Consider the following 15,612-nt stretch of genomic DNA (forward strand, 5'->3'; position numbering starts at 1 on the left):
TTGCTCCAGGACCCGGTCACATGCCAGTTCTGTTGAAAACTCACAGACTTTACTCATCCTTCCAAATCCTGGGCAGCCATTTCCCACCCACTCACCCCTGCCTGTCCCTCTTCCTTGAGTGGGTTCCTGGTATACACATTGATTCTTGTACTCCATTGCAATGAGAGCTTGACACCACTGTGTCCTACCAAACCGGATTCGACAGGGACTAGGCCTTTTGTCTTTGTTTTAAATCCCGGGTGCTTAGAAACCGCCTGCAGACAAACAGTCACTCAGGAACGTCTAGCTGACAGGTGGGTGAGTCTGTAAACAACATCTGCACAGCTCTTGGTATCTATGAAGCCTTTTCCTGTCTTCCCTCTCAGACCCCATCCCCACCCCTAGGCATGGTCTCAGAAGGCTTCAGGGGCTTTTTCTCTGGCCTAGAGCTGGGGTTTGCAAGGAGCTTCCAGCAGGGATCAGCAAAAGCAGCTGGGACCCTCTTTCAGTGAGATGCCAGCTGTTTCCTTAGCCAAGAGATACTTCTCCACCAGCCTCTAGAGAGGTTGGCAGGTGCTCATGTGGCCAACAAGTATGACCCAGAAACTGGCTGGCCCAGACATCCGCCCAGAGCCACCAGGATTTGGTGGTTGAGTGCAGCTCTACCAGTGAGTCTTGGTAACAGTTGCTATGTAAAACGCTCGAAGGGGGAATTTACTGTCAGCGTTAATAATAGATGAAGGTTTCAGAATTTTTGATGCCTTACGTTCTAAGCCGTTTGATTTATAATGTCTTTGGAAAGAAAGAGATGAGGGCACAGTGAAGGAGGAGGCCTAGGAAGGCGTCAGGAGCTCATTCCTTTCCCAAAGATGGGGAATCAGAGGCCCTGAGGGGGAAGCCTCTGGGCCACGCACCTCTAGGATACTAGAACTTGAGGAAGCTTACAATGGACCTCACACACAGTGCTGGTCCACGGCCCAGGGCGGGGGTGGGGAGGTCCTGGTCCCTTCTGCTGGCACCTGGGGTTGTTTCGGTGGATTGCTAATATAATATAAGCACAAGCAAGTGTATTTCAAGTAGGCCCCCGAAGCAGCACTTATAGGGCCGATTACAGGTAGAACAGAGCCAATATGCAAGTCCCAACTTCCTCTGCTTAGCTACAAGTGGCAAGGGTGGCTGCTGGAAAAATGGTCCTCAGGTTGGGCAGTCTGATGCAAAAGGAGGACTGTTCGCCTGTGCTCCCACTGCCTGAAAAAGCTTCAGAGACTAAGGGGCTACAGAAAGGAGGAACATGGGCATGAATTGAGCTTCCTAGAGGTGGCAAATAGGTTAAGGCTGAGGTTACTGTGGCCAGGGCTGCTTTGTTGGCTTCAAGAGCTCTCCCCCACCCCTCACACCTTCCTATCCTGCCTGTCCAGGTATGGGAAACCTTCCTCAGCTAGAGTGAGCCTTCCCTGTGCCTGAGAACGCAGAAGCAGCCTAGGCCATGGCCTACACTCCTCCAACTGCCCCCGCCTGAAAATGGAAACACCTGGCCTTGCCTCTCAGTCCAGGAGCAATGAACACCATTACTGGCCCACTCCAAATTCCTTTGCCCCATCAGCAAAGTGGAGTCAGCCCTTTTGAGCCTAATGTATAGGGTGAATGGTAGAATTTGTAGGTCAGCTTTTCAGCAGTGATATACATAACTTTCTTAACTCCATCAGCGCCACAAACCTGAGTTATGGAAAGTGAGAAAGACAGTGAAGTTGGTGAGAGGTACGCCACTTATTTTTGTACAAAACACTCCAGGTGCCAGGCTTGCACAGAGGCAACATCTCTGGTCCGAACTTATCAGCATGGTGGCCTTTCCGCAAACAGGTTTCCCCTGTCTTCCAAACACCCATCCCAGATGTGATGATTTCCTGAGATTAAATAAAACGTGTCTGCATGTGCACACACAAGCTTATGTTTCTGCAGAAGACCAAGAACTTTTCTCTAGTTCCCAGAGTGTTCAAGAGTATATCCAACTTGAACCTGGACCCAGGACCTAGGACAGACATGGCATGAGAGACCTGCTAGAGGTTGAAGGCTCAAATGTGTTCAGGGTCGCAAATACCATTGTCTTATTTTCCACATGGTGGACTTAAGAGTCTGAGATTGCCTGGGGAGATCATCCAGTCAGCAAAGTGCTTGTCAAGCAAGCATGAGGAGCAAAGTTTGATCCCCAGCACCCACATAAAAAGGCAGGAAAGCCTGTAATCATCCTAGGACTGACGAGGTGGAGGCAGAGGGTGCTGGGTCTAATGAGCAGGCCTGGTTCCCAGAGAGAGCACGTCTCAAAAACCCAAAGAAAGTAAGGCCAGAAGAGGTGAAGCACACCTTTAATCCCAGCACTCAGGAGGCTGTCCCTAGAGACAGCTTGGACAGCAGGCGAGAAGACTGGGAACCCTACTGACAGGCAAGACTCTGGTCTCTGCTCAGCCTTTCTAGGCAGGTGTCTTGAACCTGGGTGCAGCAGAATTGACAGCAAGGTCTGATAAACACTGGAGATTTCTGTGTGATGCACACCCCAGCCTTGTGACCATCTCCTGGTCAAGAACAGAACCCTGGCCTGGAGGTGTGTTTGTCACTGGGAATCTAATAGTACTGGAAGGCAGAGACCCCTGGGCGTTCAACTGCAGGACCACAACTACTAAAGGATGGCACATTACCACTGTTTCCATGGACTTGAGGTTTTTGCATTTGCTATTCCTTTTGCTAGATGTGGCAACCTTCCTTCCACCCTGTGGTTCTTTTCTAGCTGTCACTGAGGTGGCCAGGCCAGCCCCTACTCGGAGATTCTTTCACATGGTGGCTTGGGTTAATGGGGAGTGACAATCAGTATACCAAGTACCTAGCACATGGTGCAAAGTAGGCCATTTAAAATATAGACATGGCGGGTGGAGGGGTGTATGGTTCAATGGTAGAGGACCTGGGTTCCATCACCAGAATCATAAAAATATAAAACAGAATACTTTAAAACACCCCAGACTTCATGGAGCAGCACCATCTTCAGGAAATCTTCCTTAAGTCCTATGCCTCTGGACTAGGTGTCCACTTACTGGTCCCTCAGCCCTCTATGCAGCTCTTAGTGTGATAATACACATGATAATAATAACTTACCTGGGCATCCACCCACTGGCCCCAAGCAGCCTACAACGACTTAGAAAGCAGGGATACACCTGGTGATACAGGTCATCTCGTCTCTTAGGTGAATAAGAAAGGGCAGGAGAAGAGGACCCCAGTTTCATCTTATTCTGACTGATGAAAGCACTAACCTGTCTTGTCACCACTATCAGGGCTGAAGACCAGTTCCTTCATCTCCCACAAGCCTACTAGCCAGTATCTAGATAAATGACAAGCAGCCAGCCTGAGCTTGGGGATGTGGGTGGGCCCATGCACTATCAGCATCTCTTCTAAAAACTCTCAGAGGTACAATGTGTTCACCTCAAGTAAAGCTCCTCTCTGGGAGGCTTTCCTGGCTTCCCCACCAACATTCTAAAAGGCAGTTATTTAACTATTCTTAATAAGAAATGCAGTAATGAATTAATACATGCAATTTGTTTGGCAGATCTATCTTTAAAAAACAAAGCCTGTGTTGGGAGCACTTGTGCATAGTGGGGTCTTTGCCAAATGATGCTGAAGAGCAGGTTGTAACATTATCACCATGAAGCCACCAACTTTGGGTGAGACAGGGACAGTCAGGGACTACTTAATGGTTGCAGGAGCTCCAAGCAAGAATCTATGAGGAGCACGGGCAGCCATAGCCCAACATACCTCCAAGACAGAAACTGGGGGCTTACTCCAGGCCACAGACCTTTATACACCCCTCCCCCACTCCCACCCTCGATCTCTGAAAAGCAGAACGACACTGGCTCTCAGACGAAATACTCTGCAAGCATGTCTTTTCCCTTCTTCCTTCTCTTTGTGACAAGTTCTTTCTTTCTGGGCCGAGTTGAGCATCAGGGTGACCAAAAGGGATCCAGTAGTACCTTTAGGCCCTTGACCAGCTTCATGGTCACCAAATCACTGGAGGGTTCCTGCTACACAAAGACCCTGGGAGTTTAAGCAAGATTATGTAAGTAGAGGGGGATGAGGCAAGATGGTTCAACAGGTAAGGCACCTGTCACTAAACCTGAAGACCCGAGTTTATCCTTGGGACCCACATTGCAGAAGGGGAGAACTGACTTCCACATTATGTTGTGCATGTTCCCATATAGACAAACATACACATGCGTGCACACACAAATAATGTAATAATAATAATAATTTTAAAAAGAGTAGAGTATTCACAGGTGAGCTGGTAGAGCAGCCAAGTGTCCCAGAATGGCAAGAATTCAGAGAACTTGGTACTCCATGTCCTAGGTCATGCCTTCTCCAGTGGTAACTAGGACCTATTCACGACCCATGTCAATGTTGACAGAGCAACCACATCTTGGGACAGTAGGCCACAGTTCCTGCTCTGATCTTCTGTCTTGTAAAGCCTCCCTACCCTAAATGCTTACACTTTAATAAAGATCCACGGAGAGATGGAGTTCAAAGGCACACTCACTAGGATGCTAGGAGACTAGTTTCCTATGCCCTACTAGTTTCCCCTTCCCATTAGAGCCCCAGCTTGGCACTGACTCTATGGATTCAGGACTACCAGGCCCCACCTGTATGACTCTAGCCTATTCTGCTCCCGCTGGTTCCAGTGCCAAGCTAACATCAGCTATACCTAGTCAGACAATCCAGATTCCCGGATTACCTAGAAGCTGTGATTCAGAGGGCCCCAGGGTAGGGGCGTGAACTGGGCACATTTTTTTGCTGGCTGAACCCCAAAGGCCTTCATGCCTGGGTGAGGGGCTACCTCCCCCTAAATCAGTAGCAGCCTGAGAAAAGCACTCACCAGTGAGATTTGAAGCCCCATATCTCATGGACCCTCATATTTCTTCTATTAGCACAAACTGGCCTAGTAGAACCTAGGTACATACAATGGGGAGCTACTATGGCTCAAGAGCTTCTTCATCCTTCTGGAACCATACTGTCTTCATGGTGAGGCACCTGGACCCAGTTGGGGTATGAAGATGTTCAAGGTCTAGAACTACGCACAGAACAGGGAAGATTGTTCCCAAATCATTAAGGCTACTATTTGATAAATGCTCATTAGTCAGGGTTCTGCCAGCATAAGTTTGTCTAAACTTTGAACCGGAATGATGGCGTGTGTAAAGCAAAAGGCAAGCATTATCAACACCACTCTGCGCTGCCTATGGCCCTGGCTGGAGAACAGATAGGGTTCATCTGTAGCCTCCAAAGGCAAAGCTACAACCAGACGCACACACATGCATACATACATACATATAAAACATTCATACATATAAAATTAATAAATAAGTCTGGAAAAACAAATAAAACACTAAAAACTGTGTATGAGCTCTCAGGATTTCTCAGAGGGCAAAGATGCTCTCCCCCATATATATATGCTCCCCTATAGACCCAAGTTCAACCCCTGAAACCACATGGTAGAAAAGGAACACTAATTCCAGTAAGCTGTGCTCTGACCTTCACACTTTTATTGTAATATGTGTATCCCCTTTTCTCCACCACATACAAAATAAATGTAAAAAGAATTTTTTAAAATGAAAACAATGTGTATGGCTTAAAGTAGTGAGGGTGACACGATTTTTGGTAGTTTCCAATAAACTTAGTTCCATGGAGGGGAGGGAGGATGAGTAAGTCCATCCAGTTAGGGCATTTAATAGTGAAGAGTATTCATTTGTTTGTTTCTTTATTAATTCCAGCCAAGGCCACATCCTCCGAGCAACGTGCTAGATACTCAGACCTCTGCAGCAAGAATACATTTGTTCTTCAAGTATTAAATTTCTGCTGTGAGTCCCAGGGCCTCTAGCCCTTGTACCTAGAACCATGTCCTGAATTGGGAGTAAACAGGCCAGATTGCACAGGGCATAACCAAGCCTCATGGAGTACCTGGTATCTGTTCTGTGCCTCAATGGCCCTGTTCTCTGGCCCCATTCGCATTACCTGTAGCCACAGAAGCCCACCTCAGAGCTAGCAGACATACAAGAAAGAAATTATGGTCCCGACAAGAGACACTGACATGAAGCCGGCTACTGCCATTTTAGAAAATGTAATTCCTTTTTATTAGAAAATTAAAGGGTAGGACCAGCTTGCCAAAAGCCAAACAGCTGAAATGTGCTTGCCTAAGATATGCAGTGCCTGATAAATGGATTTATGTATCTCTCTCCTCTGTTCTATCCCTCTTCCTTAGCCGGTCTGTTTCCATTCATTTCCCATCCACAGGCACTGCAACAACGGCCATGAGCTTGGCCTTGGCCCGCAGGCCCAACACCTTGGATGGAGGGAGAGTGCCTTTGTTTCCTCAGCACTGAGCACCAGCTTTAAGCCTTTTGAGAAAAGCCTCGGGGATTCTCTGGCTTTCCTGAGATGCACGGCTGCCTGTGGCCTCTGCTAAGCTAAGGGTGTCAGAAGGGAAGGGCAGGAACAATAAAAGACTTGAGAAATATGCTCATCCATGTGGAGACCTGGGCACAGGCGGTTCCAGACGCAGCTGGTGAAGGGAGGCAGCCAGGGCAGAGCAGAGAAGGACAAGGACAAGAGGGCAGGGCATGTCCCTCGCCACCACAAAAAAAGCAACTATTCAAAACCACCCAGGGAGTTTTCTCTTATTGAGAAGGCCTTGATTCTTCTTTCTGCCTCAGGACTCATGAACAAGGGCCCATCTTATTAGTGGGGTGATAGAGGAGGGCCCAGAGGGTGGGTCTTCCTCCTCATGAAGATGGCTGAGCCCTCCCTATGAGTCATTAGGAGCTGGTAACTAAGGTATTCAGAACTGGATTTTCTCTCCACTAATCTTTCTCTTTCCTTTTCTCCATCTCCTCTCCCCTATTTGTCAGATGGTCCAGGCCTGGTTTAGATGGAAGATGCGAGTATAGGGTATGCGTGTGACTAGATGTGTGTGCATGCATACACATGTGAACATGAGTATGTATGAATGCATGCTGAATACTAAAATGGTGTCCATTTCCTGATGCTCTGATGGGAGTGGGGGTGCAAGAGTGACATCACAGCCCAGGTACCTCTGCCTCAGCTTCCCCTTCTAGGTTCCTGGTGGCCTACCATCACAATTCAAGGGTAAATCCATCTCCCTCGATGCCTTCTTGAGTAACAAAAGGCAGGCTTGGGTTTCTTTTATCCCCTCTCACTGTAGCCGGGCCCTGGTGTGTCTAGCAGAGCCTGCTTTTGTTCTGGAGAAAATCAAGACAGGATCTGTCCCAGGGGTTGCTGCCTGGGTCGGTGACAGGGTGGAGGGCAGAAGTAAACACAAAATAGCATTGTCCACCAGGTCTCCTTCCTGGGAGCTAGGTCCTGACAGGCATAGCCTTTACAGGACTCTGCTCCAAGAGTTCAAATTCCAGGTTGGCCCTGTGGTGGTGTGGGGGGGGACATTCTTTCACTCTCTATGCCTGGTTTTAGGACCTCAGAGGCATTTACTGATAGTTTTATATCTGCACAAAGCCCTAGTACAACATCACTTCTCACCTGGGCAGCTCCAGGAATGAGGGGATGAGCCCGTTTTCTGTTGGCGTAGGTGGGCAGCCATAGGAGGGAATGTGACCTCCAACTTTCTGAAGATGGCTGGGTCAGGGTGCAGAGTAGGTGTCTCTGGGTGATTATTTCTGAGAAAGCAGCACACTGCTGGCCCTGAAATCCAAGGGTTCTCTGGATTACAGGAAAAAAAAGACAACCCAAGCATAGCAAATGTTCTCTTCAGAGGGGACCTGGACCATGGGAGCAGTATGGTACACAGAATTCTGTTCAGTATGACCCGCCCACACAGCACACCTCCCCTGCATGTTCACAAGGTTCTCCTGGGTAGACACCAAGCCCAGAGTCTAGGCACAAGGTCTAGCCCAATTTAGTGAACACCCACTCACTCAGACACTAACCTCTAACCCTGATTGTCCCCTCCGGCATGGGTTGAGTGGGGCCACAGTATCTGGAAGTTTCCATCACCCTCCCTATAGTGGGAATAAAGTTGCCTGCACTGGTGAGTCATGTCAGCTCAGCTGGTGGTTCTGGGCATGAGGGCCCCACAACCACAGCCCTATCTGCAACCAAGGTGAAGAGGTTAGCTCTAGCAGCTGACTGGCAGTAGGGCTGGTGCCTTGGACCCATCCCTGGTAGCCTTTGGTCATCAACTGATTCAGCCTCCAGCCTGGCCAGTACAAGGAAGAGGCAGCCCTCTAGGGTAAGGCTGCTGGTGCAGAATGTAAACATTCTTAAGGAGAAGCAGAGGTCTACTGAGGAAGGAGAAGCAGGAGTCGGAATATGTTCTAGGATGGGGTCTCGAGAGCTGCAACAAAAGTCAACAAGTCAGCTTGGGGGAGGTGCAGTAGCCCAGTCAGCAGCCCTGGCCTAGCTGCCTTGCCTCAGATACCCCTCCTCTGGCTCTCTGCTTAGACCTCTGTCCTCACCCTCTTCTTCCTCACCCTGCCTGTCAGAGTCGTGAAATAAAGGGCTGCAAATGGGACAGTCATTTTCATTTGCACCTGCCTTCACTTCCTTGGCTCCTGAGGGCTGACATGTCCTGTCCTGTCTAGTCATCCCTGTCCCCTCTCCCCCTTGGAGGGTAGCCACAGTCACATACTCCAATAAGGACAGGCTGTGAATAAAGCCAGGGAAAGCAGCTAGTACTGTGAGCCATGCTGAGCGGCCTGGAGCTTCAGAAGTTTACTGTGTATGGAGTCAGTGGGCAGACAATAAGCAGCCTCCCTCAATCCCTTTACACTTTTCACTCCAACTGCCTCGGTCTTGTCACAAAACCAAGGCTGCTGGGGTAGAGTAGCTCTAATCAGGGTGCTTATGTCCAGATGCTTCCGAGGCACCAGGAAGCCACCCTCTGAGAAATAACACCAAGGACTGCAGCTGCCCCATGCCAAATGTATGAGAGGTGTCACGCATGTGCTCACTATGAGTTAGTTATACTTGCAATTATGAGTATTTTGCAGGTCAGTTTAGTCCCAACAATTCCTGCCAAACTGACCCACTTCCCAGATGAAGATTAAGATCCATGGGCCAATACAGGCTCTCTGGACTCCTGCAGGCTGAGCCAGTGTGGATGAGGTGAGGGCCCTGCACAGTAGCTTTCCTGTATCCAAACAAATATGGCTAAGATCAGCAGGCTGCTCTTGCTTTGTCTGAAACAGGGTCTCACTATGTAGCCCTGGCTGGCCAGGAATTTGCTATATGGAACAGGCTGGCTTGAAACTCATAGCAATCCATCTGTCTCTGCCTCCTGAGGTGCACAAATTAAAGGTGTGCACCACCACACCCATTTAAGGGCCCTTCTTCAGGAGCAGTGTTTCTCCGAGTTTGTTCTCCTTCCCACAGAAGACAGACCCAGCCCAGAGGCCACCCAAGATGGGGGAATAGGGAGAGAGAGCACCCACGCAGGATCTAGCCCCATGCAGTAAGAAAAATGGGCTTCCCACAGTCACCCAGCCAGTCCACCCTACCCACACAATGCTTTCCTCAGTCCTGAGCCAGGATCTGGGCTAGTTGCCATCAGCTAACAGGCACTACCTCAGTATCAGCCCATCCTTCCCTTCGGTCCCTGTCAAATGAAGAAGAGGCATAGGCTTTCCTGAGACCCCATTTCCTCAGACTACCCCAATCATTCATCCCTCACAATTCACCTCCACTTCTTGGCCTGTTTGGGACCCTGCTTTCTCTAAGCACATCCTAATTCACCAGGGCCAAGAAGTCTATCTATGCAGAGCAGTCTGCCTTAACTGTCCTGAACCCACCCACCTAGGCCTTCTCCTAGACTGCAGCCTGGCACCTCGTGCTTACACCACCCTCCCCTCTGGGGCAGGGAAGGGGCACTTCAGGCTGATGCAGGGTCGTTCCCTCCTCACACTTCTGAGGCAGGTTCACTGAGGCTGAAATTTCAATTAAGGCACAGAAATCATTACTACAGGGCTCCAGGCCAGCTCAAGTGGGGACAGGCCTCAATATCTAAAAAGGGAAAAGGTAGCCAAGTACCCCACAGCCAGGGCAAGCAGCCGGGCCTTTTCTTAAAGTCATGCTTGCAGTCCTCACTCATCTTCTTGCTTCATGAGTGCCTAAAGTACAGGAGGCTGTGAGAAAGAGTGAAGGCTCCCAATGCAGAGAGCCATAAAGGGAGCCTCAGCTGGCGCTAACAAAACTGAATTGAATAAAATCTAAACACTTGAGTCTGGCTATCCCATGGCGAGACTGAAGATGGGGTGTGCTTCCCAAAAACAGAACTGGGAGGGCTTGGGTATTCCTTTAGGATTTTCCTATGCTGGCCTAGAGGAAGACAAAGGCAGTACTGGTCTTTGCACCTCAGGCCCACCTCCACAGAACATGGGTATGAGGAAAGGGGGTCTCTGGATCCTGTAAGACCTCATCTCTTCAAACAGCCTGTTTGCCTATGCCTCTTCATCTCAAGAAATTACTATCCTTGATCCAAAAACGCCATCTCTGAGAATGACCCATTTTCTCTTCAGGAATGCTTCCTTTTAATCCAGAAATTCCATAGGTCCACAGTGTTCCATCTCCAGAAGTGTTTTGTTATCTCCACAAACACATTCTTTATCTTCAGCTATGACCCATCTCCAGAATGTCAATGCTCTCCATAATAGCTCCACCCCAACTTTACGTAGCTTTCCAGAATGCTCCATATCTCATCTCCAGATGCTCATTTTACCTCCAGAAGGACCTCAAATCCAGAAGTCCCCACTGTTTCCAGAAATATTCCAGCATCCTCCTCAAGCACTCCACATCCAGGGCGGCACTACAGCTTATCTCTAGAAAGGCTCCATTCTCAGAAATATTACGTCTGGCAATACTCGGAATGCAGAAAAGCCTCATCTTAAAACAAAACAAAAAAGTCTATCTCCAGAAGAATTCGCATTTCACTTTCAAATGTACCCCTATTTCATCTTCAGAAATTACCTCCTCCAGAAAATGCTTTCCGTGTTGTCTCTAGAGACATCTTGGTTCTGGAACCATTCCATTTCCTGTCTGGAAACATGAAGGCAAAGCCTCTCGCCCTGGCTCACATGCTGAAGGAACTGAGACCATTTCTTCCAAGATCTCCTGAAAAGAGATTGTACAGGCTTTCTCTCCCGTCTTTCTGGTTCCTGGAGACCTCACAGTCAGGTACTGGGCCCTCTTTCCCAGGAGCAGGGATGAAGTCAAGAGCTAAACTCTGACAGATGCCTCTGTCCCAGGAGTAGGACCCCAGGTGATTGGGAGTATAGTGGTCCTCAAACTGTAGGTTGCAACTCCTTGGGGGCGGAGGGGCAAATGACCTTTTCATAAGAGTCACATATTGGATACCTACATTACAAATCACAACAAAAGCAAAACTAGTAATGAAGTAGCAATGAAAAGAATTTTATGGTGGAACTGTAAAAGTATCACAGCTTAGGAAGGCTGAGAAGCACAGAGCTAGAGGATCTGGCCTGGGGCAGGAATGTGAGAGGGTTTGGGGCTGGAAAGAAGAGTCAGAGTGAGTCCATATAGCAACTCCCCTCCCACCATGTCCTCACTGCTAAGCACCACCACCTACACATACACATGATAAAAACTACACTATGCACAGTAGGGCCATGTGTTTTAGAACCTTGGCTCAAAACAACATGGACATTTTTGTCCACCATTTATACAAAGATACATCCATACCCACTGGAAACCTTACCCGACCTTGTTGGGGGTCTTGTAGATCACATTCTGAGAATGCCAAAAAGGGAAAGCACTCTGTCAGCCCCAGATAGTCCAAATTGACAAGCCTAGCAACCTAGTACCTGCTCAGTGCCAACTGTTGAGAAGCTCAATCACAGCACTTTAGGCTTTAGAGAACTAGGAAGGTGAGAACAGTATATTCAGTATCTGCCTGAATACTCCCTAAGATGGGGGTGTTTATTCTACCCTGGGCAGCCCAGTCCCCTTGGGTGGAAGCAAGCCTGGCTATGTCACCTGTGTCCACACAGCCAAGCACTGCTCTCCTACACATGAAGCCATGTCGTCCTATGGGAAAGGTAAGGTGCTCGGGAAAGGGGATCTGGAGGTAGCTGAGTAGAGAGTAAGCCAGTACGCCAGTACCAGCACACACAAATGTGCCTCTGGGAGTGTCCCAGAAGCTCAGTATAAACACAGGCAAGCTACAAACCCTCTACACTGGAACTGCACAGAATGGTTCTGAGCCCCTGGACTGAACCAGGTGCTCCCGATACCTGGCCTCTGTGGGGCAACTCTCAGAGTTCCCAAATAGTAAAAGGAAGAAGCCCTGCATGATTCCTGATCTGTCCGGGTGGCAGTGTGTAGCTCTGGTCTGCTGTCACAGGAGGACAATTACCATTTATTAAGCCTCCCAATTTAGAACCGGCCTCAATTAACTGGAACCTCCAGAGCCCATTTTGATGGATGTGACTACAGCTTCAATATGCCCTCCACTGTGCCCTCAGCACAGGCCATGACCTCCCAACTAGCTAGATTTGCCTAGACACAGAGCTTTGACATCTGTCCCCCGCCAGCCCTCTTCCCTCCCAGTCCTGTTCAGGAGACTCACTGTATCTCTCTCTGCCTCACCTTCCTTTTGTAGGAAATGCATCCCCACCCAGAAATGGGAGTTAAACATGGATGTGAACGAACACATGGTCCTAAAGTACAAGATGGCAGTGAGCCAAGGCCACACCTCGCTGTTATCAACAGAGCTGTCCAGGCTTCTTCGCTCCTGGGAACAGCCCAGCCTACTGCATCGATATTCTCTGTCCTTCATAGCCCAAACTGCACTGGTTCTCCTGGGACCTTTTTATCGCACAATGTCGCTTCAGCAAAAGGTTATGTAGAAGAATGTGGAAGTCTCTCCTGCATATTAACTAAAGAATGTTCTTGAAAATGCACAAGAAGAAAGCACACCTAAGAGTCAGTTTCTCTGTATCTGAGATGAAATGGGGCACTGGACTGGCAAGTTTCTGTCGCCAGTCCCACTCGATGAGGACCTATGTATGTCACTGAGCTCCAGATTTCTGGTCTGCTAACAGTGAGAACAAAAGTCCCCCTTCCTCATGCTCTGACACTGTGAAGTCATCTGAGTAACTGCAATCTCACTCCAGAACACACAGAACACAACTGTGTTAGTATTCAGGCGCTGCCAACCGAGCACTTAACAGGCAAGAACATACTCTACAAGTACGTGATGCCTGTTTCCATCACCTACCCATGACAGCCCCACCTCCCGTGTACCCTCTTTTTCTGGTGGTAGGGAGTAGAGAATTCTTGGCTACACATTCTAAACCCAGTTAGAATTAGTTAGTTGTGTTTTCATTTGTTCCATTTCTTTTTTTCTTTTCCCCAACAAGACAGAGTCACATTGTGTAGCTTTGGCTGACTTGGGACACACCATGTAGACTAGGCTGACCTGGGACTCAAGAGATCCACCTGCCTTGCCTCCCAAGTGCTATGATTAGAGGTGTGTACTACATCTGACAACCAGCTGGTTTTTTTTTTAAAGTAAAAAGTAGATTTTTGTGTCAAACCTGGTATTTTTTTTAAAGCCATGTGTTTACCAAATACTGTCCATCCAAGGATGTCCCTCTCAAGCCAAGGTTACCTCCAGCCTCAGCTCTCAGAGAAGACTGGACTTTATAAGAGAGAGATAGTATGTGGGCAGGGTTGTAGAAACACAAGGTAAGCTTTTCTCAAGATCGGAGCTGTCAACTATTAGGTTTCTGTGTGCTGTTTTGTCAGATGGGGTGTGACAGAATCCACCTTCAGTAAGTAGGTGATGAGAATGGTGTAAAAGCCCCTGGCAGAAAAATGGGCTCAGAGAGGGGTAGAGGGACCTAAAGGTTCATTCCCTTCTCTCTGAGGTTTACTTGCCCTCCTCAGCCAATCATAATGTTACAATGAGCTGTAGGAGAAAAACGAGCCCTCTAGAGATTCAATACCCAGAGAGGCATGTTTGTATCACACAGCAGAACATACATGAATGGCAGCTCAGAGCATGGCCCTCAGTAAATGGCTCTTTGCAGCCACAAGAGTGAGCTATGATCTGTTCCCATATCCCTAGGGTCCTAGGACATGAGGGTTCTAGGAAGCTCTATCTTGTCCCAACCTACTCCTGTTTCAGGCCTGCTGCTAGCTGGAGCTCAGTCATTGTGTGTACTCATGGCCAACACCTGGCAAGTTCAGCAGAGCGCCTCTTCTCCTACTCCTCACACCACTCAATATCCTAGGAGTCCATTTTAGTCATGGCCAGGGCTCATCCTCAGATCTCCAAGACAGAGGCATGTGATCTCTGCATACCTGTTTCTACCTCAGCAAAATGGTGAAGGAATTTTCTACCAGCAGAGAGGGTCTAAAGAAAGGAACTAAGAGAGGCTGGGTCCTGGCACCCAGAAGTTTCTTACCCAGGCTCTGGGGTGCTATACACCGCTCTCTATGCTGTGCCTTTTTTCAGTACCCTAATCTGTTGGGTTTTAATTAAGGACTACCACATCTTTTCCCTGTAAGACCTAGGGCTCCTTGGTATAAAGAATGGCAGGTCAGAGATTCTGGTTCAGGCAAGTGATTAGGGAACAGGCTAGGCCCTGCATCCCTCTAGCTGTCTGTCCTCAGAAGCCCCAGTAGGGAGGAGAACCAAGGGTATAGAGAAGAGGCTCCCGGGCTGTCCATATCCTTGGAAGCAGGTATGCAAGAGGATAAGAAGACTCAAGGGAGAGACAAGTGATGATGTGTACTTGCCAATGTCCCTAGACTCCTGGTGTTCCCACCTCTGAGCCAGTCATGCTCTTTGCCTAGGACCCCCACCTCTTTCCCAGTGCCCTCCAGATAATGTTTCATAGCAGTCACAGCTGAGCATTTGTCAAGTGCAGCTGCTACTTGTGCTTGCTCTGTGGCCACTCTGACCTAGAGCTGTTCACATTCACATATGCACCCCCTCCCCATCTTGCACCCTAAGCCTCAAACACATTGTCCAGAATATTGAGTTGCCATGCTCCTTCTCTGGCAAAGAATACTGTGCAGTGAGTCCCTTTCCTCTGGGACACCCACTCCTGGGGCAGGGCCTCCTGGACAGACCAATGGGCTCTCAGCAATATAGCTTCAACAGTCACAAGTACAAGGTCAGATTGACCTAGTTCAGCCTAGTCTGGATGCCCTCTATACAGCACCTGTTCTACAATCTTACCTCCAAGATGGCCTCCTCTCACAGTTTCTCCCAGCCGCTTGGGCTCTGGTTTAAGCCCTATAAGCTAGCCCAGCAATAGCTCATGTGGCCGGAGCATCTATGACAGAATGGCTCTAACAAGGCTTCTCTCTCCCTACTTTTTCCCTACACCTCCCACCCAAACCCCACTTTGTGTTTCCTACTTCTACCTGCTTTTCCCAGGCCACTGCATCAACTCTGACCCCAGTCCTGCTAGGATCTCATAGAACCAGGGAACTTCGTGAGAGAATATCATCCACACCCAACCTATACCACAGGGCAACACAGTAACCTAGTGGTGACAGTGCTTTCATCAGGCAGCAAACTGGTGGCCCAGGGTCCCTATCTGTCCC

At 48.8% G+C, this 15,612-nt stretch overlaps 1 protein-coding gene across 10 annotated transcripts in view; it reads right to left on the reverse strand.

Moving 5' to 3' along the window:
- Positions 1-15,612, reverse strand: part of Rai1 (retinoic acid induced 1) — a 99,415-nt gene that overhangs the window by 42,368 nt on the left and 41,435 nt on the right. The window contains exon 1 of one of the 10 annotated variants that reach the window (XM_087910570.1): positions 7,561-7,757. The exons of the other annotated variants lie outside the window; for them this stretch is intronic. The gene's annotated coding sequence lies outside the window, so the exon portion shown is untranslated. Of the gene's footprint in view, positions 1-7,560; positions 7,758-15,612 lie in introns of those variants that run through there. 10 annotated transcript variants of the gene reach the window in all.

Source organism: Myodes glareolus, chromosome 9 (genome assembly GCF_982192425.1).
Source record: "Myodes glareolus chromosome 9, mMyoGla1.1, whole genome shotgun sequence".
Taxonomy (NCBI): domain Eukaryota; kingdom Metazoa; phylum Chordata; class Mammalia; order Rodentia; family Cricetidae; genus Myodes; species Myodes glareolus.